Source organism: Podarcis vaucheri, assembly GCF_965113315.1.
Source record: "Podarcis vaucheri genome assembly, chromosome: 12".
Classification (NCBI taxonomy): Eukaryota; Metazoa; Chordata; class Lepidosauria; order Squamata; family Lacertidae; genus Podarcis; species Podarcis vaucheri.
In genome coordinates this window covers 22174333-22201445 of record NC_138750.1, presented here as the reverse complement: position 1 = coordinate 22201445, position 27113 = coordinate 22174333, and the positions used below count along the sequence as shown (strand labels likewise).

Genomic DNA, 27113 nt, shown 5'->3' with positions numbered 1-27113 from the left:
ACATTTCTAGCACATATTAGAATTTGATGTATACATTTTAGCTAATTTACTAGGAGTTCAGTACCAATGCTCCATCATGTTCATGTGGTTTTATTTCAAAATATAACATGCTGTAAATTTCAAATCTGTAATCCATAATCTCTCCCACGCTGCTAACTTAATATTATAACCGAAATCCCTCACCCAGTGTATCATCACTGTTCATCTTTCATTTTCTCCTCCTGTGATGAGGCTGCATTTAAATGTTTTAATGTTGTATTTTAATCTTGTTTTTAAGTTGTATTTCAATCAACTTGTTTTTATTATTGATTGTTAGCCACCCTGAGCCTGGTCTTGGCTGGGGAGGGTGAGGTATTATTATTATTATTATTATTATTATTATTATTATTATTATTATATTATTATTATATTATTATTATATTATTATTATTATTATTATTATTATTATTATTATTATTATTATTATTATTTTCCAATCCAATAAAAGTTTATACATTTTGGAAATTAATTTGTTTTTATTTTTCAACAACTCTTTTTTCGAATCGGGAAGTTTCATGTGAAGAACCATTATTTTTATCCAACTTAAACACTTCATTAAGCTGGTGATATTGCAGCCAATCGGTTATCAGTCCTCTTATTTCTTCATACCTCCTTAATTTTAAATCTTGACCTACCTCTATTAAGTTACCCAATCGTTTCTCATATTTATTTTTTCTACTGATATTGCTTCAAGTGAAGAGAGCCACCACTGTGTCTTTGTTCTAATAGGTTTTTATATTTATCCCACACCTCATAGACCAATTTCCTTATAACACCCACTTCACCTTCTTAGTATTGCGTTCAGCTGTGATGGCCCTCTTGGTTGTGCCACAGTGGTGGCCTCCATCCTCAGAGCTCCGACAAATGTCAGTGATATTTCATGGCTTATTGAAAAACACACCTGTCACTCAACTGCCTTCTGGTGTTCAGTATTTGGAATCAGTTAATGCTGACCTTTGGATTATCAGTTGCAGTCAGCTCAGAGCTAGCTCGTGACTCGGGGCTGGGTCTCGGCGGCGGCAGCTTTCCCTCCTCCTCAACCACTCTCCAGCAGCTGCTGTGAGCTGCACAAGGCCATGGGGAGGCAATGGGTTGCTCCCTCACAGCCACCACTGCTGGGGGAAACAGGGACATTCTGGGATCAACTCAGAAGCCTGGATAGGGCTGTCCCTGGAAAATAGGGACACTTGCAGGGTATGTGTGATTTTATGGTTGTTATCATTTCTGACTTGTTCACTTGCCTGGAGATGGATTGCCATAGGTGGTACATAAATACTTTTTTAAAAAGCAAGTACAGTGGTACCTCAGGTTAAGAACTTAATTCGTTCCAGAGGTCCGTTCTTAACCTGAAACTGTTCTTAACCTGAAGCACCACTTCAGCTAATGGGGTCTCCCGCTGCTGCTGCGCCGCCGCCGCACGATTTCTGTTCTCATTCTGAGGTAAAGTTCTTAACCCGAGGTACTATTTCTGGGTTAGCAGAGTCTGTAACCTGAAGCATCTATAACCTGAGGTACCGCTGTAAATAAAATGTTTATTCAGAAGGAAGTACGGCTGATTTCAGTACCTTTTCCCCAAGGACTGGAGTAGTTGTAAGCTCCTGGGATGGGGGGCAGAGAAGCTGTTGGACACTGTATACTTTCCTATCTCTGATCAGAGAGGGAAGTCTGTGGTCAGAGGGCCTCCCCAGTGGGCAGAGGCGGAGCTAAGGGGGCGCCGCCCATGGTGAGCATACCAGGGGGGCAGGGCTGTGATGCCACCCCCCTCAGGGATGACACTCGGGGCGGACCACCCCCACACCCCCTTCCTCCGCCAGTGCCAGTGGGTCAGGAGAAAGGTGCATCACCCTTGCTAAACTGTCCTTGGTGATGGATGATGGGTCTGTGTGCCACGTAGGACGTGTCTTGGAAAAGCTATTTTCTTTGCTGTTACTGAAGACATGCACACTTTTTACCCAGCACCGAATATTTGTGGGTTGCAATTAATTGCATCGACAATCTCTGTTCCACAGATGCAGAGGTTATCTTTTTTTTATTTAGAGGGGGGGAGGGAAGAGACCAGATGCAGTGTTTATTATGTTTGAGTCAGCTGTATTACATTGAATTACCCCATGTCATTATTTGCGGCATGAAATGTGTCCTGCTATCTTCTTGAGGAAGAGCTGCACAATAAATTCAGCTCCTGCCATATACTTTTGATGGATACCAAGGTTCTTGGTGTGAGATTCAACTGTAAGTTAAAGTTTTAGCTCCCCCCCCCTTTCTCATCTGATTGTCACATTAAATCAAAGCTAGTTGGCTAAAAGAAAATAAGCTAAAAATTCCACTATTTTGCAAACACAGCATCTATATTGAAAATCCCTTCTTAGATACTTTTGTGTCCACAAATTATATAGCAATGGTGCACCATATTTATGGGGTTCTGTGGGAATTTGCATCATTTGGCCCAAACAGTTAAGAGATTTGCCACATCTCGCCTACCATTTGATGGAACTGAGTATTTCAATAAATCAAGAAGAAGTATGGGGTATTCCTAAGAACGTAAAACGTTGGATAATATCCACAACCTCTTGCCAATATGTACTTGACTAATCAGTCTTATAAACATGTAATAAACATTTGCTGTGCTATATTTTATTCTGTTGTAGTAGCTGATACCTTCGGCATTTCACATGCCTTGCAATCCTATGCATTCCTACTCCAGAGTAAGACCTGTTGAATGTCAGGGGCCTTACTCCCAGGTAAATGCAGTGGGGGTGGAATCGGTGACCCTTAGGGTGCCTAACAAAGTCAGGAGTCTTTCTTTGTTTAGCAGGACTATATGTTGAGGCCGCCTGTTCCTATGCCCCATGCATAAGAGTAAGAACTTTCAAAGGATTGCTGCAGACATTCCAAATTTTCAAGGCTCCAGACAGCTCCACCTAATGGTTACTGTTGTCCAATGACAGCATGTGTCAGGCATGGAGAGTCCTCCCCTCCTTTCTGTAACTTCACAGAAAGGAATTAAAGTGCAGTTGATATATTTATAGTCCTTTTATTACAGCATCATGTTGCAAGCACAAATATACAACTCTCTGCAAGGAGGGCAGTTGGCTACTCTAAATCCTCCTTCTGACTTCCACAGCATTTTAGGTGCCAACAGGAAGTCCCTCCCTCCCTCTGACTCCTTGCTCTCTGATAGGTTCGGACCTCCGAGTCCATGGTGAGGAGGGGGGAGTCCACCACACTCTCAAATGACGTCTCAACTAGCTGCCCCCTCCCTTCCGGTTCTCTTGTCATTATCTCATAACTGGTTAACTCCTTCCTAAGCTGTTCAGCTCCTGTCTTTCTCTCTGTTTCTGAACATGCTGTGGACAAGGGTGGAGTGACTCTTCCCCCTCCAGCTCTCCATTGGAAAGAAGCTGGTCTGCCACAGAATGCATTCCCCAGTCCTTGTCTTTAGACAATTCCCCGTCAGCCTGTTTTATTCAGGCCCTCAGTCTGTAGCTGCCTTCCTGAACCAAGCCCCTCCCTCCCATGCCCTCGGAGACAGTGGTCCCCCACCTGCAATGGCTCTGGCCTTGCTGCAGTTCTCAGTCACCCCTCCTTCCCAGATAGATTCACTTTGCGTGGCATCTGTGCTGTTGGGATAGAAGCTGATGAGTGCTGAGAATCTCAATGCTATATGAGCCCAAGGAAAGCATAAGAACTGCAATACAGTGGTACCTTGGTTCTCAAGCTTAATCCGTTCTGGAAGTCCGTTCCAAAACCAAAGCGTTCCAAAAGCAAGGCACGCTTTCCCATAGAAAGCAATGCAAAACGGATTAATCTGTTCCAGACTTTTAAAAACAACCCATTAAACAGCAATTTAACATGAATTTTACTATATAACGATACAATTGATCCATAAAATGAAAGCAATAATCACTGTACTATAAAATAAATAAGACAGTATTGTAGATGATAAAATTTTTAATTTTTTCTTTCTTACCTGCACTGATGATAGTCATTGTTTGGATGGGGGCTTTTATCCATTTCTGCAGTCACATAATCAATCCACCAGTAGCTGAATTGGGTTCCACACAGTCACAAAAACAAATAAATTGAAAAAGCCTCAAAAAACAAAAAAGCAAAAATAAATAGCAAAAGCAAAAGTGCCAAACCTAATCCATTCCAGAAGTCCGTTTGACTTCAGAACTGTTCGAAAACCAAGGCACAGCTTCTGATTGGTGCAGGCTCCCAGAAACAATAGCCAACAGCTGCATTGGATGTTCAGCTTCCCAAAAACATTTGAAAACCAGAACGCTTGCTTCCCCGTTTTTGGCGTTTGGGAACCAAGGCGTTTGAGTACCAAGGTGTTTGAGAACCAAGGTATCACTGTATAAATCTCCCACAGTGCAGTAGCATCTGTTGCTCAGCTCCCAGCACTAGTCGGGCTGTTACCCATACTGTCAGGCGGCTCAAGCGGCGGCAGGTGCTATCAGCAGCGCTGAGGGGAGGACCCAGCCTAGGTAGGTAGTCACTGTGATGGGTATTTGGACCCTGGCAGCTGTCCACATATGCTGGGCGCTGACACAGGGATTGTAAATAACAGGTTTGGGAGCTGTAAGCCCCACCCTCCACAATCAATCACAAGATGCCACGCATGTACACCACTTGAATGGCAGTGTCCCTCAGTTGGGGGGGCAGCCCCCTTAAATATTTTATTGCGACGGACTGAAGGGACCTCAGCCCCTACGAGTTGGCTCCTATGCACTGTACAGTGGATAACTTATTCCATATTTCCTTGAGTGGTGGGACATTATGTAATTTCTTTAACTTCTCATTCATTAGTCTTAATGACATCAGCTAAATTACAGTAAACCAATTCAAAATAATTTTCGTGCCAGAACTTGAGAATGAAACTTAATTAAGATTCTGGGACAATCAATTCTCCCCCCCTTTGATTACATAAAGATGAAAAATATTTTTGCATTGCGAGCCATTGAGCTTTGTCATCATATTCAAAGCTTCATTATGTAGCTTGTACATACTGAATTACCAGGTTTTTTTTAAAATAAAAAATAGTTACAGAAAGTTGATTTTTAACTTAATTAGAAAGCAACATTTAAACCATTTGATACCATTAAACTTCTTTCAAAAGTAAACACTATCAAAATCATTCTGGATATTTTTTTAATTACGATTTGTTCATATGTTGGAAGATTCATCAAATCATGCATGGGCTGAAAAGAGGTCCATGTCGTTTCCTAGGGTACTGTTGTGTCAGACTGCAAACTCTGTGACCAAGCCAAAGGATCCTCTTTTTTTTGTAGCAACCAGCATTTAAGAAGCATTCATAGCAGCTGCCCTAAGACTTGGAGAACATGATGATCCCTAACAGACCAGAGCAATGGCCTATCTTATTTAGCATTCTGTTCTCACAGTGACCAACCAGATGTCTATGATTCTAAGTAGGACATGAGCTCAATAGCGTTCGCCTGCTTATGAGTCATGACTTCCAGCAGCTGGTACTGAAGTCATGATATAGTCATATAGTCATGATGACTAGTAGCCATTGATCATAGACTCATAAAATCATAGAATTGTAGAGCTGGAAGGGATCTTGAGGGCCATTTTGTCCAAGCCCCTGCAATGCAGGAATCTCAAAGCATCCATGACATATGGCCATCCAACCTCTGCTTGATCTGAGATTCCATTGAAATGAGGCTGTATTTTAATGTTTTAATGTTGTATTTTAATCTTGTTTTTAAGTTGTATTTCAATCAATTTGTTTTTATATCTGGTGTTAGCCACCCTGAGCCCAGTCTTGGCTGGGGAGGGTGGGGTATAAATAAAATTTATTATTATTATTATTAACCTCCAAGGAAGGAGAGTCCACAACCTCCTGAGGGAGACTGTTCCACTGACAGCATTCACTGCCAGAAAGTTCTTCCTGATGTTTAGTCAGAATCTCCTTTATTGTAATTTGAATCCATAGGTTCAGGTCCTAGCCTCCAGAGCAGGAGAAAACAAGCTTGCTCTATCTTCCATCTGTCAGCTCCTGAGATGTTTGAAGATGGCTAACGTATCTCCTCTCAGTCTCTCACTGGAGAGCCAGTGTGGTGTAGTGGTTAAGAGCGGTAGTCACGTAATCTGGGAAACCGGGTTCGCGTCTCCGCTCCTCCACATGCAGCTGCTGGGTGACCTTGGGCCAGTCACACTTCTCTGAAGTCTCTCAGCCCCACTCACCTCACAGAGTGTTTGTTGTGGGGGAGGAAGGGAAAGGAGAATGTTAGCCGCTTTGAGACTCCTGAAGGGGAGTGAAAGGCGGGATATCAAATCCAACTCTTCTTCTTCTTCTTCATCTTTTCCAGGCTAAACATACCAAACTCCCTCAACCATTCCTCATAAGGCTTGCTTTCCAGAGCCTTGGTCATCGTGGTCACCATAGGATCCAACTGCTAGGGGCCGAGGTGTCTTTGGTGCCCCTAATAAAATATTTGAGGGGGGCACCCCCCAGTTGATGGGCATGGCCTTTCAAATGGTGTGCACGCACCATGTTATGCAATCGTTTATGCAGGGTGGGGCTTAGCTGGGTCCCCCCCCCATTTTATTCAAGTTGGCATAGCTGCCCTCTTCTACACATGTTCCACCTTGTCAATACAGTGGTACCTCGGGTTACATACGCTTCAGGTTACATATGCTTCAGGTTACAGACTCCGCTAACCCAAAAATAGTGCTTCAGGTTAAGAACTTTGCTTCAGGATGAGAACAGAAATCGGGCTCTGGCGGTGCGGCAGCAGCAAGAGGCCCCATTAGCTTAAGTGGTACTTCAGGTTAAGAACAGTTTCAGGTTCAGTATGGACCTCCAGAATGCATTAAGTACTTAACCTGAGGTACCACTGTAGATGATTAAATTGCCAGTTATAATCAAAGCCTAATTCTGAGTGTCTGCTGAAATTTATTCGAAGGAATTTATATACAGTGCTACCTCGGGTTACAGATGCTTCAGGTTACGTACGCTTCAGGTTACAGACTCCGCTAACCCAGAAATAGTACCTTGGGTTAAGAACTTTGCTTCAGGATGAGAACAGAAATCGTGCTCTGGTGGCATGGCATCAGCAGCAGCAGCCCCCATTAGCTGAAGTGGTGCTTCAGGTTAAGAACAGTTTCAGGTTAAGAACGGACCTCCAGAACAAATAAAGTACTTAACCCAAGGTACTACTGTATAAGTTGTCATTTCTGGTGACTGGGTCTAAGTCAGTTTTTTTAAAGCACATTTAGGCAGCAATCCTATGCAGTTGTAGCTAGGCGTAAGGACCACTGAATACCCGGTACATTGTGACTTATTTCGGAGAAAGCATGATTGTGACGCTAATGATCTAACCAATTTTAATACATCAATTTTATATTGATTCATTTAATGCTATTTTTGTCTACTCCAAGACTTTGGATAAGGGCAGGGTGAAACTTGCACTTTTTTAAAATTAAAAAAATATTAATTATGATGGTTCCATTTTCATTACTCCAGCATCATCAGTCCATCACCTGGGACAGGTTGCGGCATAGTAAGCTTAATACTAATATGCTTATTATGAGAGTGGCTATACGGCGGGGTTTCATCCTTTCTCTTAATATTTCTGTGATAACATAGGTGGTGATTCAGTCATGAAGTGAAGATTACCAGGCAGACTGTTTAGGTAGCAAGGATTTACAAAGTTCAATTTAAGCTAAGTGATAGGATTATGCGCTACTGAAGAGATTTCTGGGATCGCAATCACCACTCTGCAGAATAGAACTTCGGTGAAAATGGGGCTCCATTTGTTATGCGATTCATGTTGCTTTTTGTCTGTATTGAGCTTCTTTGAAATTCCCTACGTCCCAGAACATAATGGCTGTTATCACAAAAGCATGAGTGATGAGTGTTTCCAGGTGCAGTCAAATTTAAGGCACTGATAAATGGCCCAAAATAAGGATCGGGGTATCTTCTGACCTGTGGAAAATTTGGGACAGGACAAATATTGGAACCCTCATCACTGCTTTTCCCACTATGAAAGTAAACAATGAGAAAGCCATAGCTGTCAACTTACAGATTTGAAAATAAGGGACCAGCAGCCTCAAAAATAAGGGATCAGCAGCCAAAATAAGGGATTTTAGTCAACCAGCAGCCAAATGAAGCCTCAAGTGGTGGTTCCCATAGCGCAGCAACCCAGCAAAGGGGATGCAGCAAGGAAAATCACCCTCACCTCTCCACTGGGAAGCGCTGAGCAAAGGCGAGTCCCCAGGCAACGCGGTCGATTTGATCGGCACAAGGCATGCAAGCTCCACCCCCAGTCGTTCTTAGCGGGTGATAGAGTGGTGCAGAGCTAACAACTTGCTCATAAATACAAGGAAGACAAAGGAGCTTGTGGTGGACTTCAGGAGACAGAAGAGCAACGTCTAGCCACTTCTGATTGATGGGGTCTGTGTGGAGAGGGTAACAACGTTCAGATTTTTGGGCATTGAATTACAAGAGGATCTGTCCTGGAGTGTCAACACAAGGGGGCTTGTGAAGAAGGCACAGCAGAGACTGTACTTTTTGAGAATACTAAGGAAAAACCATCTTCCGCAGAAACTGCTGCTTGCCTTCTATCACTGTGCCATTGAGAGTGTGCTCACTTATGGCTTATGTGTGTGGTACGGAAGCTGTACTACCCAGGACCAGATGGGGTTATGCAGGGTTGTTAAGGCAGCAGAGAGCATTGTTGGCTGCCCACTCTCCACCTTAGAGCAGATTTATGCCACAAGGTGCCATAGGAAGGCACTGGACATAGTAAAAGATCCATCGCATCCTGGTCACTGTCTCTTCGAGCTCTTGCCGTCGGGACGGAGATACAGGACGATGAAGACAAGAATGAGCCGTCTTAAGAACAGCTTCTTCTCCAGAGCGATCTCGGCCCTGAATGGGAAGCCCGGACTTTGAAAGTAATCTAATCTCCCTTGCTGTATTATACTGTATTGTTTAATTAGTGTTTTTATGGAGCAGTCAAGTAATTTCGTTGTCCCCGAAGGGGGCAATGACAATAAAGATATTATTATTATTATTATTATTATTATTATTATTATTATTATTATTATTAGACTCCTTATTGGGTGAGCAACACAGCCAAGCAACACAGTTGGAGCCTCCCTCCTCCCTGGCCGGCAGGGAGGGAGGGAGAGGAGCTGCTTCCTTTGAAACATGGGAAATTTAAGGGACATCATCAATAAGGGACAGCAGCGGGACATGGCGCTGGGATAAGGGACTGTCCCGCCAAATAAGGGACGCTTGACAGCTATGGAGAAAGCCAGTGTGTATTTTTTAAACATTTGTAGTTATTTAGATCATATTTTATATGTGAAAGTAAAATGGAAACACTTCATTATGCTTTGCTTTAACTGCAGATTGTGCTGAACTGGAGACTGAAGCATTATTCTATTTTTTTCCCAATAAAAAAATCTAATTGAGGTATCTTCTGCTTAGCAAACTGCCAGCATGGCTAATTAGGGAACCAGTTATGAGTTAATTATGATTATTTGCTAAATGGCCCATATCTAAAGTGTTGGAAAGCCTGTTTGCAGTGGGGGACTTGTGGCTGCCTAGAAGTTGCTAGACTACAACTCCCATCATTCCTGACCATTGGCTGTGCTGGCTACAGTTCCAACAACACCTGGAAGGCCATGGGTTCTACATCCCTGCTTTAGATCTTAGGGAGCTATCCTATGTAGTAAATTTACCTTAGACTAACTAGCAAAGGAGAGCTACTCTAGTGCAGGCATAGACAAACTCGGCCCTCCAGATGTTTTGGGACTACAACTCCCATCATCCCTAGCTAACAGGACAAGTGGTCAGGGATGATGGGAATTGTAGTGTCAAAACATCTGGAGGGCCGAGATTCAGGTAGGTAGCTGTGTTGGTCTCACACAGTTGAAATATACAAAAAAATTTAAAAATTGTCTAGTAGCACCTTAGAGACCAACTAAGTTTGTTCTGAGTATGCATGCACACTTCTTCAGATACACTGAAACAGAAGTCCGAGAGGGCCGAGGTTGCCTATCCCTGCTCTAGTGCATACCTAGAACCTAGAACCCTCCTATTCACAGTGCTTTCGTTTGGTTTTGCCACTGGTATATCACCGGCATAGGCATGACTCTACGGTGTAAGCCACAGAGCCCTAGGACTTGCCGATCAGAAGGTCAGTGGTTCAAATCCCCGCAACGGGGTGAGCTCCTGTTGCTCGGTCCTTGCTCCTGCCAACCTAGCAGTTCGAAAGCATGTCAAAGTGCAAGTAGATGAATAGGTACCACTCCGGCGGGAAAGTAAACGGCACTTCCGTGTGCTGCTCTGGTTTGCCAGAAGCGGCTTAGTCATGCTGGCCACATGACCCGGAAGCTGTACGCCGGCTCCTTCGGCAATAAAGTGAGATGAGCGCCGCAACCCCAGAGTCGGTCACGACTGGACCTAATGGTCAGGGGTCCCTATTCCTTTAAGAACATAAGATCTGCTGGCAAAGGTGAGAATCTATTTGTATTTGTTTGCAAGAAGCTGGGTGTAGCTGTGTATCTGAGTGGCTCGCCTGGTGGAGTCATAGCAATAGCCTGCTGGCAGGGGGGTCAACTACCGCTCACTGGGAAGGAGAGGGTCGAGGTGGCAGTGAGGTTGGGGCTGTGTGAGTGCACTGGCAGGAGTGCTGAACTGCTGGTGTGCTTGGAGTTGGAAGGGACCCTGACGATCATCTAGGCCAGCAGTTCTCAACCTGTGGGTCCCCAGGGATGTTGGACTACAACTCCCATCATCCCTGAGCTCTGGCCTTGCTAGCTAGGGGTGATGGGACTTGTAGTTCAACAACATCTGGGGACCCACAGGTTGAGAAAGGCTGATCTAGGCCACCCCCCTGCAATGCATGAATATAGGTCCCTTAGGGACATGTGACCTTGGTGATGGTGTTATCAGCACCACACTCTAACCCAGGTTTCCTCAACCTCAGCCCTCCAGATGTTTTTGGCCTACAACTCCCATGATCCCTAGCTAGCAGGACCAGTAGTCAGGGATGATGGGAACTGTAGTCTCAAAACATCTGGAGGGCCGAGGTTGAGGAAGTCTGCTCTAACCAATGAGCTATCCTTGCTCAAGCTTCACTGCCTAACCTCAGTAAATGGCAGTAACGCCCCTGTCAAGAGGCTATTGCCTATGACTCTTCCCCACCTGGTGAGCCTCTGCTGCCTGTATATAATTTGTCACTGGATTTCCCTGTGCCTTCTATGGGCATGTACATATTCATGATCCTTAGAGAATAAATAGCAGGTCTTCTTAGAGAGCTAGTGGAGTGTGGCAGCTAAGACATTGATATATGTAGCTAGAAGTCTCCAGTTTGCATCTCATATTCCATGAGCTCCATAGCTGCCCATGCGGCACAATCCTGTGCAATGGAGTTTATTTCCTAGTAAGTCATCAAATGTTTATAATGGTCAACGGACCAGTAAACAAAGGACAGCCTATAAATGCAGACTATCAGCCTTAGTAGAACCAATTACAGTCATACTTTGGGTTACGGATGCTTCAGGTTGCATTTTTTCGCCGAAACCCAGAAGTACTGAAATGGGTTACTTCCGGGTTTCAGCAGTCGTGCATGTGCAGAAGTGCCGAATCGGAACCCGCGGGTGCACAGATGTGCTGCAAACATGCATCCTGCACGGATCACGTTCGCAACCCGAGCGTCTACTGTATTAATTATTAGCAGTGACAAATCAGGAACTAACCATCATGGCAGGTCTAGAAGATATAACAACATTCAGATATGTTGTCACCTCTTTGGTAATAGGTTTATTCATCCTCTCAAGGAAGCTACTCAAAAGGGTCTCTTAAGAATAGACCAGGAAAACACATAAGAGGATAAATTATGCATTTTCTAACCTCTTGATAGAATCTTCAGCAGAAGAATACACGAGAGACTCTTTCAATCTCTGAATAGTTACAAGGACAGAACCTATCCTTTGGGAAATCTTTCTTCTAGGATCTTAGAGGGTAAAACATTAAAATGAGCTGACAAAACTATTGTTTTATGCCTGGGTGTAGTAAGAAAAATGAGATGTGTCGTGCACGTGTCGTTGCAGGCAGACCAAGGTAGGCCATGACAATAGGGCACATTGCCACAAACAGCAATCCTACACATGTTGTTATTGTTTAGTCGTTTAGTCGTGTCTGACTCTTTGTGACCCCATGGACCAGAGCACGCCAGGCACTCCTGTCTTCCACCGCCTCCCGCAGTTTGGTCAAACTCATGCTGGTAGCTTCAAGAACGCTGTCCAACCATCTCGTCCTCTGTCATCCCCTTATCCTTGTGCCCTCCATCTTTCCCAACATCAGGGTCTTTTCCAGGGAGTCTTCTCTTCTCATGAGGTGGCCAAAGTATTGGAGCCTCAGCTTCAGGATCTGTCCTTCCAGTGAGCACTCAGGGCTGATTTCCTTCAGAATGGAGAGGTTTGATCTTCTTGCAGTCCATGGGACTCTCAAGAGTCTCCTCCAGCACCATAATTCAAAAGCATCAATTCTTTGGCGAAATCCTACACATACTTACACAGAAATAAGCCCCATTGTGTTTAATAGAGCTGACCCTTTGCAGCCATAGGCAAGTCACTGTTTGTCACCCTCAGTCTTCCTGTTGAGTGGGAGGATAAACATCCTCACATATTTTGTAGTTTTGTTGCAAGGTTTGCAACTACAAAATGCGTGTTAAGAGCTTTGAACACTTGAAAGTGCTATAGAATGTCTACTGACGGCAACAACAATAACAACAGCAGCCACGATTATGTCTTCCTTCATTCCTTATTCTGCTCAGCAACTTGTACTTTTGACTTGAGAGATTCCTGGCATCAGCACATACTATGATGCTGCAAATGATCAAGGTATCTGAGGATCTATGATACATCATATTGACCAGTTTTAGGAGGAGTGTAAGAGCACGTTGTGCAAGATACATAGCCTATTTCCTTGCTTTGTGGCTGGCTGCCCTCAGTTGACCCTGGACGCCATAAAATTACACAAGTGGGTTGCTATGGACATTTTTGGAGCTGTAGGTTAAAGCAATCGCTGCTGAACTCGGGAGAATGCCAAGCACCATTCCAAGGCAGCTTAAGTGGATGACCCTGTTTATGCCGGAAACAACTTTTATCCAATATCAATTAGAGTACTCTGATCACAGATGCTTTTTCAATGAAACAGAGTGTCTTATTTGTTTCGTGTTGTTTAATTCCACAATCATGTAAGCAAGAGCATTTTTTTTTTTAAAAAAGGATAAATCACTTCGTAGCCATGATAATTGCATAGATCTATTTTTTCACTTGGAGTTTACAAAATATAATACATTGTTCAATGAATCCAGTAAAGGGTTGTTGTGCTTTTGGTTCATTTTTGCTAGTACAGTGGTACCTCAGGTTACATACGCTTCAGGTTACAGACTCCGCTAACCCAGAAATAGTGCTTCAGGTTAAGAACTTTGCTTCAGGATGAGAACAGAAATCGGGCTCCCGTGGTGCGGCAGCAGCGGGAGGCCCCATTAGCTGAAGTGGTGCTTCAGGTTAAGAACAGTTTCAGGTTAAGAACGGACCTCCGGAATGAATTAAGTACTTAACCTGAGGTACCACTGTATATTATCCTTGTTGCTCGTTTTGTATTGCTGATCTTGTTGATGTTTAATGTTCTGGTCATGTTTTATGACTGTTGGGATTGGTACAAATATATATATATATATGCACACACAGATAAATTATAAACAGATAAACCGATAAAAACATTGGCAGGATTATTGTAGCAACCTGCAGTTTCATAAGAGTATATATTTAAAGATGAATAAATGAGCAAATAAAGTTAATTTGGATATGCAGAAGATATTAAAAACAAATTTAAGGAACCACAGAAAGGGGGGGAAGGAAGTCAAGTTTTGAAATGTCAAAATGATTGTAAAATTAGTGAAATATATAAAATTAGTGAAATGTATAAACCTGAAAAGTATATTATACAGACACACACACACACACACACACACACACACACACACACACACACATATAATACTGCCAAAAATATTTTTCTTGATTTGCATAACTGATTTGTCTACTTAAAGGACAGTATTCTTCATTAAGTATTTACCCCAAGAGAAAATCCAGATTTTGTGTCACTAAGGCTGCAGTCTTATACTTCCTTCCCTCTACGAAGTACCATGATTAGATGTAATTAGGCTTAATTCTAAGTAGCCATGTATAGGACTGCACTGCACTTAAAAAGAGAGACAGAGGAAATGGGGAAAGAGTCAAATTACTCTTGAATTTCTGTCTCTTATTATAGGTTCCCTATACACATGGGCATTTTATTATAGAGAATTTCTGTCTCTTATTATAGGTTCCCTATACACATGGGCATTTTTGGAGAATGGAAGGCAAAAGTCGAAAAAGAACACTAAAATCTTCATTAAAGCTCAGGTCTGGAAATAAATGGCAAACATTATAGCACCACAGAAGATTGTTCAAGTTCTTAAGCATTTGGAATGGGGAAGAAGGAAATAGGAAAAAGTTTTTAAAAAATAAAAAAGAGCAAACTCACTAATAGGATCTTTTTTATTTTTTGAAATAATTTTCATTGGATTTTACAAGTGTGGAGTTACAACAATAGAAAATGCTTATCCATATTTAGAGATTTCTCTGAATCTCTGGACTTCCCACCTTCCTCTCCATGAGTCCTATTATCAACCTTTTCAACTGCATATTATTTCATCATCCAAATTTTATGCCTCTCCGTTTTGTCCATAATATCTTCTACATTGCAAGTACAGATAGGTAGCCGTGTTGGTCTGCCATAGTCAAAATAAAAAAAATCCTTCCAGTAGTACCTTAAAGACCAACTAAGTTAGTTCTTGGTATGAGCTTTCGTGTGCATGCACGAAAGTATCTGAAGAAGTGTGCATGCACACGAAAGCTCATACCAAGAACTAACTTAGTTGGTCTTTAAGGTGCTACTGGAAGGAATTTTTTTATTTGTACATTGCAAGTGTTATTGTAATCCTGCTAATGCTTTCATCTGCTTACAGTGATCTCTCAAGTAAATTATATTTTTTCTTATTCTTTATTAAAGTTTTAGTCTCCCTGGTTTCTGAGCTTTCCGGTCAGTTTTGCCATTTCAGCGTAGTCCAACAGCTTAGTTTGCCATTCTTCTCTGGTAGGAACTTTGTCTTCTTTCCAGCTCTGAGCTAGTAGCATCCATGCAGCTGTCGTTGCATACATAAAAAGTCCTTTCTTCTTTGGGATCTTGGTACTTACAATTCCTAATAAAAAAGGATTCTGTTTTTTTAACAAAAGTTATTTTAAACTTTTTTTTCCAATTCATTATATATCATTTCCCAGAATGCTTTTGGTACCTTACACCATATATGGTAGAAGGTGCCTGCTTTTCCCAGCAGATATTTGTACTTGTCTTGTACATTTTTATTAACTTACCAGGAGTCAAATACAAATGCTCACTAATAGGATCTAAAGAGGAAAGGGGTGGATTATAAAAACATATGCAGGCAGACTTCTCCATTTCATTGTTTTGAAATATGCAGGAATATCTCAGAAACAAATCCTGGCAGAAGTGATACCTTTAGGTTGAAATTGTTCCATTTCCTTCTCATCTCTGCCAAACTGCCCAGGAAGCCCACCATGTGCAGACAGTTTTGTACATCCTGGAAGTTTTGTTGGAGAATTAAGAAAATAATAATAATACTAATAATAACATTAATAACTTATTTATACCCTGCCCATCTGGCTGGGTTTCCCCAGCCACTCTGGGCAGCTCTCAGAATATTAAAAATACATTGAAACATCAGTCATTAAAAACTTCCCTAAACAGGGCTGCCTTCAGACGTCTTCTAAAAGTCAGATAGTTGTTTATTTCTTTGACATATGATGGAGGGTGTTCCACAGGGTGGCATAGCTATCAACCTTCCCTTTTTTTGTGGGAAATTCCCTTATTCCAGCGCCGTTTCCCGCTGCTTCCCGCTGCTATCCCGGATTGTTAGATATCCCGTAGACTGTCCCCGAGACAGGTGAGGCTGCTGATCCCTTATTTTCAAATCTGAAAGTTGACAGCTATGCAGGGTGGGCGCCACCACCAAGAAGGCCCTCTGCCCCGTTCCCTGTAACTTTGCTTTTTGCAGTAAGGGAACCACCAGACAGAGGCAGAGCTAGCCGCTCTGGCACGCGGAGCGGCGTGCATACTTTGCACCTGGAGGGGGGGCTAGCTTCATGTGATGGCGGGGTGAGCGTCACAGGGGGCGGGGCGAGTGTCACAGGGGGCGGGGCGGTGATGTCACCCCCCTCAGGGATGACACCCGGGGCAGACCGCACCCACTGCACCCCCATTCCTCTGCCAGTGTTTCCGAAGGCCCTCGGCGCTGGACCTCAGTGTCTGGCTTGGACGATGGGGGTGGAGAAATGAACGCCAAAAGGCAAAATTGCATCTCTGATTAGAATGCCCCTGAAGCTTCAGTATAATTTTAAAACAAGTTTGGGAGAAGCATCAATATGTACAGGAGGTGGGTCGCCAGAAAGTGGCACCAAGCTCAAAGCAGCTGGACCCAAAGGAAGACAATCTGGCACGCTTGCTGCCATCTCAAAAGCCGATCTTGAAAAATGTAAAGAGTCTGAACCTATTTTCTGGGCCATAAAATAGCACCGTGTCATCTCAATTCTATAGCCAATGACTTCTGGAAAGAAAATGGAAAATAATATAACATGATTGACTACACTTAGGAAATGTTGCTAGGCACGCAGAAAATGATAGAAAACCGTCAGGCAGAAGTGGTTTGCACTGTGAAAAAAGGCAGCAATAATTTTCCCCTAGCAGAATGAGTTTTGTAAATCAAAATCCCCACAAATAACTGATTAGAAAAACTCACTTTTGCTGGGGAGGGGGGTGTCTTAGGCTAAGCCATACTTGGGAGGAGGAGGCATTCTAGATAGGGTCCTCTTGATTCTCCAGGATGAACAGGGGCAGAGCTATAATGCTATTCAACTGCTAGTGCAATGTCTCTTGTGTTCTTGTTTGATTTGTCGGCTAGACAGATTCCCTGCTGATTAAGCACGCCTGATCTCAGAGCTGCTGTTACTTTGCTAGACACTTTCTGAGGCTGACACATTACAATGAGAAATCTCAATGTAGCTGCACCACACAGATGATGGGAAAAGGATATACCGTATAGACTGTCTCCTTGACAATCATGCTGGTGAGATACTGCAATTTATCCCACCATCTTCTGAACTGCACTCGCCAAGAACCCAGGAGAGTCTTCTCTGCTGCTGTGCTTAAACTCTGGAACTCCTTGCTGCAGGAGATCCAATGGCATTAGATGCTAAGTCATAGGTAGGCAAACTAAGGCCTGGGGGCTGGATCCGGCCCAATCACCTTCTAAATCCGGCCCGCGGACGGTCCAGGAATCAGCGTGTTTTTACATGAGTAGAATGTGTCCTTTTATTTAAAATGCATCTCTGGGTTATTTGTGGGGCATAGGAATTCGTTCATTCCACACACACCCAATATAGTCTGGCCCCCCACAAGGTCTGAGGGACAGTAGACCGGCCTCCTGCTGAAAAAGTTTGCTGACCCCTGTGCTAAGTGAATTTTTCTTGATCCTATGAAGCGACCTGTTTGTGAATGTTTAGCTTTCAACAATCGTACATTTTCAGCTTGTCTACTGTTTTAGCGTTTGTTTAAATTATTATATAGTTATTTTAAAAATGCACATGATATTAGCTGCTTTTGGTGTCTCCCTGATGTGACATAAACACGGGAGGTAAATATTTTATCTATGACTATCCATTCACCTATAGACACACTCCCACAGAGGTGATGTAAACGTGTGTACAGTATATTGCTCATTATAAAATATAACGCTTATTACTGTAGTCAGTCGCAATTGTGTGCCATTTCCCACACAGTATATTATGGTCAGGGGAGGGGGCTCAAAATTTATCCCATGGTGAAAATTGTAGTGTGTGTAGATATTCCATCCATGTCTGTTGGTGAGTCAGACACAGACATGCTAATTCGCTCTAGGTCATTGTAAGTAGGCGTGGGTATAAATTTTGTATTGTGGTTTTAATCGCAGAAGTCACTTGTCAATTACTTTCTGTGAATGAAAACCTAATGTGGAGGATAAACATTCCTGTATCTCCTTCCAATATTAAAAGCAAGATGGAAGGCATGCAAAACGAATCTCGTCATTACCATGGTCACAGAATCACTTCAAAGTGATGTTTTATGTAAGCAAGGAAAAAAGCGGGGGAAATGCTTGAAGTAGATTTCTGGTTTTTGTTTTTTAAAAAAAATAAAAAAAGACTAAAGGGAGATGTGAAAAGCAAGGGAGTGGTTCTGCTTTGTTTGAAGTTGATGGCAAAATTGACTTCAATGAGATTCAGGTTTGGCACAAATGCTGGTGTCTGGTACTATTTCTGTTAGGAGTAAAAGAAAAAGGAATAACTCACAGTTAAATGCAGTGAAGAGTCCTAGCAATTCACTTTTTGAAGCTGATCCCCAGTCCTATATTGGGTTATAGGGGTGTCTATGGCTGTCAGTTGAAGCCCCAGCTGCTATCTTCCTCAAGGGCGAATGAGCACCCTCACACCAAGCATGCTGTGTGTGGCATTGTGGGTGGGGTGGGGGGCAGCTAAGTGCATATAGGCACAAGATACACCCCGCCTCCTCTGCTCTTTTCAGGGGCTGCTTTATTTCCCCACTGGGCCAAGCAGGAATTTTTGGTCAGGTGGCTATTTGACTTGGCAGGCTGGAGCAGGTTGGTGGTTTCTAAAATATCGTATTGGCCTGAATATAAGCCACACCTGCAAATAAGCCACATCTTTAAAATTCAAGGGGGGTAGGGGGAGAGAGAGAGGGAAAAAAAGACAATACCTGAATATAATCTGCTCCCTTAAAATTCCACAGGCACTCACACCCATAAATTTCAAATGTAGAAGAAAATCCTACAAGCGATACTATCAAAGCCAATTTTTGTAAGGTCACGAATTTAAGCCACACTTTAAATTTCCACAGTCAAATTTTTTTTTTGGGGGGGGGCTTATATTTGGGCCAATACTGTAGGTTGACTGGTCACTTTGGCAGGTGGGTGTGGGAAGTAGAGCGGCAGGTACGTCAGCAGGTAGGTAGATGACCTTTAAGGGTGATGAGTGGCTCCTATTTTTTTTTAAATATAAATATTTTATTAAGTTTTCACAATAGAAAAACATTCAAGTAAATATACCAAGACAAAGAAAATACAAAATCACAAAAAACAATACAATACAAAAATACAAACATTGAACACATCAAAAAAGGAAAAAAAGATAAAAGCACATATAATAACAAAAAACAAAAATTCCCTCTTTCTTAATTTCTCATCTTCAAATAACTTATTTTCCCGACTTCCTCACGTCTCCCGTTCTTGTATCCCTTTTAAAAATTAATTCAGCAATTTCATATCCTATTGATTTATCTGTTATTTACCCCATCTTACATTTTACTTTGTTGCTAAAGCCCCTGCAATTCATTTCAATGTCCTCAACATTCAAAAATTTTACAATATTTCTGCAAATAAATTTTAAATTTCTTCCACTCTTCCTCCACCGACTCCTCTCCCTGGTCTCAGATTCTGCCAGTCATTTCCGCCATCTCCATGTAGTCTATTAGTTGCATCTGCCAGTCTTCCAAGGTGGGTAGATCTTGTGTCTTCCAATGCTTTGCGATGAGAATTCTTGCTGCTGCTGTAGCATACATAAAAAAGGTTCTGATGAGTGGCTCCTAAGTCCTGTAGCTCAGGGTTTGGGGGCCTGGCAGCTGGATATGGGGCACCTTTGGGGACAACTAGCCTCATCTACTGGGAGTTTTAGGGCCTAGAGGGGTGGTGATGCAGGAAGGCCTCTCTACCTGCCTTCAGGGTGAGGCTGGACTTTCCCTTTGCAAATACTGCTAATGTTTGAATTTAATAAAGTGACCCACAGTTCAGCCTAACGGTTGGTGTTAGTCTTTTGATTTTAGTCCTCAGCTGCAAGAGAGATGCATTGGCTGCCATGATAAACTTTTGGGTTTTGACACAGGTCATTCAGACCCTAGCATAGGAGCCAACTCCTAGGGACCGGGGTCTCTTTGCCCTCCCCAAATAAAATATTTGAGGGGGCCCGGGCCACCCCAAAATTAATGGGCATTACCATTCAAATAGTGTCTGCCTGCCACGTCTTGTGATCAATTTTGCAGGGTGAGGCTTGGGGCTCAGCTACACAGCTGCAAATAAAACGTTTTAAGTGTGTTTTAAAGTGCAATATACAAATGTGACACTAGATGACAACAATGAGCTATGGAAATCCAATGATTTCCCCCCCAAACTTTTTTTAAAAAAAGCATTTTCACAGCGTTTTTTTATATGTGTGTAGATTCCACCTTAACTGCCCCCACCCCCAATATTGTTTTCAAGTTGGCACCCTTGGGCTTTAGTTAAACCAGGAAGAAAGGAAGTTACATTCACCAGATGTTTCCACCTTGAAATGTTATATAATGCATCCCTGCTGTAATTTGTATACAATAGGATATTCTGGCCAGAGTATTACAGCTGAATTGAAATACAGGCTCCTCTATTTTGGGAAGACAGGAAGCTGGAACATAACAGAGCAGGAAGAGAATCTAGGAGTTGTTTCCTCGGTGCCATGGCTCCTGGTTCAACACAAAGGCACAAAAACTGTGTCGCTGGAAGAGGCAGGTACCGTTTTGACCTATGATATGGGCAGCCACCTGCCACAGAGACTGAGCAAGCCAGGCTGGTTCTGTGATGAGGTCCATCAGCTCTATGGCTTGGCATAAAACTAGTGTGGAGATTAACTGCAGGTGCGTATTGGGGTGAATCACGCACGGTTCCTAAATCAGAGCCACGCAGGTGTGCTCTTGATCTCCTTTCTCCCACATCATTAATAATGTGCAGGTGCGGTGGTTATGACAAAAACGATCTGATCTTCAGATCACAGGAGGTAAGACAGGCAGGCAAATGGCAGCCTGTGAGTTCAGTTTTGACCTCAAGAGCAAGTCATTTGGGTCTCTGCAGGAGCCCTGATTCTAAGAACTCCCTCACTTATATTATGTCTCTCATCCCCTTTCTCAGAGGCTAGACAAATGCAAAGTAGTTCTTTTAACAGTGTGAACTGCAAGAGAGGCGCTGTGGGGGTTCTTTGCACAGGAACCTCTCAGTTGCTTGTTTTGCAAATGAGACAAGACGCAGGTGGATGGGAAGGAGCAGCACAGTGGGCAGGACTCTGCCAAAGCCTCTGTTGGAAAGAGGTGGTCCAACAGCTAAGCAGTTGTGTCATACTTTGCAAGGAATAGCTTGAAACCTAGCAGAAATGCCAACCTGGGCAGGAAGGCATATGTCTCGCCTCTCATGCTGCTGGGTAGTATTCAAAATAACAATATTGTTTTCATAAAGGCATCTCACGCTTTGAGTGGTTTTGTTTCCCTGCTGTGCCGAAATATGTCTCCCAATTTCTTTTTTCCTTTTTTCATCTTTTTCCAGACATACTTTAACAAAGTATGTCTTTCTTTAACAAAAGAAAGAGGGAGGGAGGGAGGGGAGAAAACCATAACACCAATTCTGAAAATTTATGCTAAATCCAAGGTGCAATACCGTCGTTTTATTGATTTTATACTGTTCACCGCCATGGTACTTGTTATCTGAGTTCTTTTTTACCTTTTATTTGTTGGTGGTATAGATATGTTTGTAAATAAAAAAGTAAAGTTTTCTTCTAAATAGTCACACACAGAATTGCAGTGTTAGTTATTAAGCTTTATGTGAACTTTCCCCAAGTCATTTTAGAACATAATTCTTCCTTGTACACTGCACAGAGAGATAGGAATAGTGAAAAGTTGCTAGTCTTTTATCAGAACAGATTTTGTTGTTTAGTCGTTTAGTCGTGTCCAACTCTTCGTGACCCTATGGACCAGAGCACGCCAGGCACTCCTGTCTTCCACTGCCTCCTGCAGTTTGGTCAAACTCATGCTGGTAGCTTCAAGAACACTATCCAACCATCTCGTCCTCTGTCGTCCCCTTCTTCTTGTGCCCTCCATCTTTCCAACATCAGGGTCTTTTCCAGGGAGTCTTCTCTTCTCATGAGGTGGCCAAAGTATTGGAGCCTCAGCTTCAGGATCTGTCCTTCCAATGAGCACTCAGGGCTGATTTCCTTCAGAATGGAGAGGTTTGATCTTCTTGCAGTCCATGGGACTCTCAAGAGTCTCCTCCACCACCATAATTCAAAAGCACCAATTCTTCGGCGATCAGCCTTCTTTATGGTCCGCTTTCACTTCCATACATCACAACTGGGAAAACCATAGCTTTTACTATACGGACCTTTGTTGGCAAGGTGATGTCTCTGCTTTTTAAGATGCTGTCTAGGTTTGTCATTGCTTTGTTCCCAAGAAGCAGGAGTCTTTTAATTTCGTGGCTGTTGTCACCATCTGCAGTGATCATGGAGCCCAAGAATGTAAAATCTCTCACTGCCTCCATTTCTTCCCCTTCTATTTGCCAGGAGGTGATGGGACCAGTGGCCATGATCTTCTTTTTTTTGCTGTTGAGCTTCAAACCATATTTTGCACTCTCTTTTTTCACCCTCATTAAAAGGTTCTTTAATTCCTCCTCACTTTCTGCCATCAATGTTGTGTCATCTACAATGTTGTGTCAGAACAGATAGGGAGGCCCTAAAGTCCCACCTAGGAATGAACAATTTTGGTTTGCCTCAGTTTCTGATTTTTCTGGTCTTAAGTTCAGTTCTCCACATACTTGCATCAGTTTACGATATATTCAAGTCAGCATGAAAATTCAGCAGTATTTTAGTGCAAATTTCTGCTAATATACACATTTTTGCAATTTTGTCTGAAGCACACACTTTTGCATTTTATATGTGACTCTCAGTAGCCTGTGCATCTTTATGCGTTGACAGCATGCATTTTTGCACACCTGAGTTGGTTGGAGAAATTCATCACAAAATTCGGAGAAGTGTAAATTCCAAAGGATGGCTGTGTTTCGGCTTGCATATTGTTTAGGAAAGTGTGAATTAGGTTGGTTTGTATGAGACCTCCGGGTATAGGGCAGTATATAACTTCAAATAATAATAATAATAATAATAATAATAATAATAATAATATGATAACCCCAATCAAGTTGAATTTAGTCCCCATCCGTAGTCCTATCTCTCCCTCCCTCTCCCAAAGCCAGATTAATTTTTTTATAAAGTTTTTTATTGGGTTTTAACAATAGAAGAAAAAATACAAGGACAAGGACAAAGAAAAAAGATATAAAAACACACAATACATACTACAAAATACAACAATACAGACATTAAGCACTAAAATACTAAAATACAAAAATGCATAAAAAGAAAAAAACGCATATACAAACAACACAAAAATTCCCTCTTTCTTATTTTATATCTAAAATTCACATATTTTCCTGACTTCCTCGCATCTCCCATTCTTGTATCCCTTTTAAAAGTTGGTTCAGCAAATTCATAGCCCTCCAAAGCCAGATTAAATAGCTGCTTCACTCTGTATGTATTACTTTTCTACTAGGGTGGTAAAAGGTGATTCACAAGAATGATACCAAAACAAAAGAGGGGGGGGTATGGAGACGAATGCTTCGGAGTAGCCTTTGCAGCTTCCTTTTCAGTCCATCTCCTTTGTGATCTCGACCTAAAGGGTGGAATTATTCATGGAGAACAAAATCTATGGAGAAAGACACAGAGGATTTTTTATTTTGTTTTTATTTTTTGCATAATGGAAGTGGAGGCCAACTGCAGGGATAATTTTGAGAGTTTTGTGGTTGCTTTGCCAAGGTGGTTACAGAAAGAGAATTCATTCTCCACGGTTGTCAACCTGAGACCTTTCCCCAGTATTTCAGCTTGATATAAAAAAAAGTAATCCCATTTGAATACAGAGTAAGTGGTTAAATCTACCATGAAATGGGAGAAGGACGAAAACTTACAATGAAATCGGATCATGATCCAGCCTGAACAAAACCCTTCGTCCTTTTCTCAAAACATCACTCAGGTGCCAAAGCTTAATATCCACTCTCTTACTGAAAATAATTTCAGAGACCAGAGGTCTGGTAAAGTAAATGTACAGTAATTGTACTTTTAGTCTTTCTTTCAATTTCTGGAACGTTGTGCGCTTTAATGTCCTTATGTAGGATCTTAAGTACCTTCAAACTTCACGTCTTCTGGTTTAGTTATGTAAATTTCTCGCTTCGCTCATATGAGTGATAATATGCAGGCTGTTTTGCATACGAGTCAGGCAGCTTCATTTTCCAGGGAGTGAGGTGAAACCTACTTGAGTCCGAGCTCCACTAATTGAATTCCTCCTCTTATTTCCATTCTGTCCATCACTCATATATCAGGCCTTGGGAGAAGTCCCCCGCACACCTTTCTGGTCACATAAGCAACATGGTTCAACCTTAAAAGACAGAGGATTTAATTTTAACTCTGTAAGGAAATCCAGCACTTTGGCTTAAGGATATACCTTTAGGCACCAGGCGAAAACGTTCCTCTTTGCTGACAGACTCAGTGTCTTTAGAAAGCATTCCTGACACACACACCCTCCCAGGACCAGGCGTGCATTGAGGGTAGTAGAACAGAGAGCTCAGAGGCAGAAAACTCAGATCAGCCGACGCAAGGGTGACGTGGAATAGGAGAGGTGGAGGGGGTGGGACTTTTCTTGGAGCAATGCCATTATCTAGGGTAGACTGCATTCCTTCGTCTCTCTCTGTGGATATTGAATAAATTATGTGGTAAGAACTTTTGTTGTTTATCTGTTTCTTGGCTGCTACTGTGGGAGGGATCGGATTCCCCATGCCTGACACTGTCTGAATGTGAATTTACATTGGTTTCCCTACAGTCTTGCATGCTACAAATGTTTTGCACTACAACTCCCATAATCTCTGAGTACAGTGGTACCTCGGGTTACAAATGCTTCAGGTTACAGACTCTGCTAACCCAGAAATAGTACCTCGGGTTAAGAACTTTGCTTCAGGATGAGAACAGAAATTGCACAGCAGCGACGCGGCAGCAGTGGGAGGCCCCATTAGCTAAAGTGGTGCTTCAGGTTAAGTTCTTAACCCGAGGTATCACTGTATTGGTCACACTAGTGGGGACTGATGGGAGTTGTGGTCCAAAACACACGAAGGACTCTTAAGTTGAGGAAAGCTTATTTATAGAAATAAATAAATCCCTTGTGAGTTTGATTCCCTTATCTACGTTCGACTTGGGTGTAAATAGCTCCTAACACTGTTTGGAATAATACGTTTTCTCAGGAGGTTTTGCTACAAGTTGTTCTTCTGGGAATTTCTCAAATAGTACCTCATACATTCTACAAATTAAACATACTTTTTTTTATTTGAGGCAGTCTTTATTTTCTGCCCACTCTTTCCGCCCACACTTGTCCAACATTTTCATGCAAATATGGGTCAGGCTGGGGACTGAATTATGCTCCAAAAGGTTTTACTACTCAGTAGAGTAATTAATCTACCCGAACTAGTAAAATTCATCAGTTTTGCTTACATGGTTAATGAGAGTAAATCTTCTGTGAGTTTAGCTCTGCTATTTTGTCAGCTTTAAAATGGCAAATGTGATCCGAATACAAACATCATGAAAAAATATTTTAATGGGCTGTGGAGAAAAGTACACATTGCCAGCCTGATTCATAGAGGGTTGTAATTACCTTGATTTGCATGTGGATATTATGCACAGTATAGGAATCTGTATCAACAAGAGTTTCCCCCATCTCCAAAGCATGCATGTGCAACAGGCAGGCAGGCTGTGGCTCCATATGCAATTTCAACATGTGGACTATGTTCACTGGATTGGGGTTCATGTACCGATGTCTGCGTCACAATGGGTTACTGGCAAACATCTGGACAGTCAAGACACTTTGTTTTTCAAATGGTATATCAGCAAGGGACCCTTCCAACAGCTTATCAATCACGTGTTGGAGGGTGAATAAGGAAATGTGTTAAGCTGTGGGCGAACACAGCAGATGACACAGTGATTCTTCCAAAGCAGCTCTTTATTTGTAAGCTGGAACAGAACTGACTGAGGAGCTCAGTCAGCCTGCTTATATAGAGCTCCAGAACAATGTAACTGTTGCCATTTTCTAAAACTATCCAATCACTGAACGTCACTTTCGATCCTTCATTTGCATAACTGTCTACAGTACCCCCCTGCTGGCCCAGGGTGAGAACTTCAATACATAACAAAATGGCTTCTAAATTCAGTATCCTCCAATCCAGGGGTCAGCAAACTTTTTCAGCAGGGGGCCGGTCCACTGTCCCTCAGACCTTGTGGGGGGCTGGACTATATTTTTTTGGGGGAAATGAATTCCTATACCCCACAAATAACCCAGAGATGCATTTTAAATAAAAGCACACATTCTACTCATGTAAAAACACGCTGATTCCCGGACCGTCTGCAGGCCGGATTTAGAAGGCGATTGGGCCAGATCCGGCCCCTGGGCCTTAGTTTGCCTACCCATGCTCCAATCTATACAGGTGGACAAAACATAAATACAAGAGGAGCCATTTTCACCTAATGGACCATTTTCATTTCTGGATATCTTCCAGTTGCATTAAAGCTCTTTCCCCTCTTCTAGCCAAGTTCCATATATATATGCCATTAAAAGAACAGTTTTGTGACTGGAAGCAGGCACCTTATCAGAGATCGCAGGCAAGGTCTCTGGGAACCTGCAGAAATAAAAAAGCACGCTTGCAGCCGGAGCCCACAAACAAAAGAAAATAGATTCAGTGGATTCCCTGACCTCCTGACCTCCAAGCTAAGAACCCATTTTGAGCATAAATGAGCACTAAATTGCTCTTGGGCAAATGACGTGCTTCACTCGTGATGCCAAGAGGCAGAGGATCAAGAGGGTCAGGCAAGCTAGCGCGAGTTTCTTATGCGTCTATTTTTAACTTTAAAATGTATAATGCCGAAGAAAGTGAAACATTTCATTGCCGAGGTTATGAAGGCTACGGAGGTCCTACAGCAGTTTCTGT

General features: G+C 42.5%; 1 long non-coding RNA gene across 1 annotated transcript in view; it reads left to right on the top strand.

Annotated features, from left to right (window-relative positions):
• The first annotated feature begins 1128 nt into the window (after nucleotides 1–1128).
• Nucleotides 1129–27113, top strand: part of LOC309515617 — a 96633-nt gene continuing 70648 nt past the window's right edge. The window contains exon 1 of the long non-coding RNA XR_014212577.1: nucleotides 1129–1233. This is a non-coding gene — a long non-coding RNA (uncharacterized lncRNA). The remainder of the gene's footprint in view (nucleotides 1234–27113) is intronic.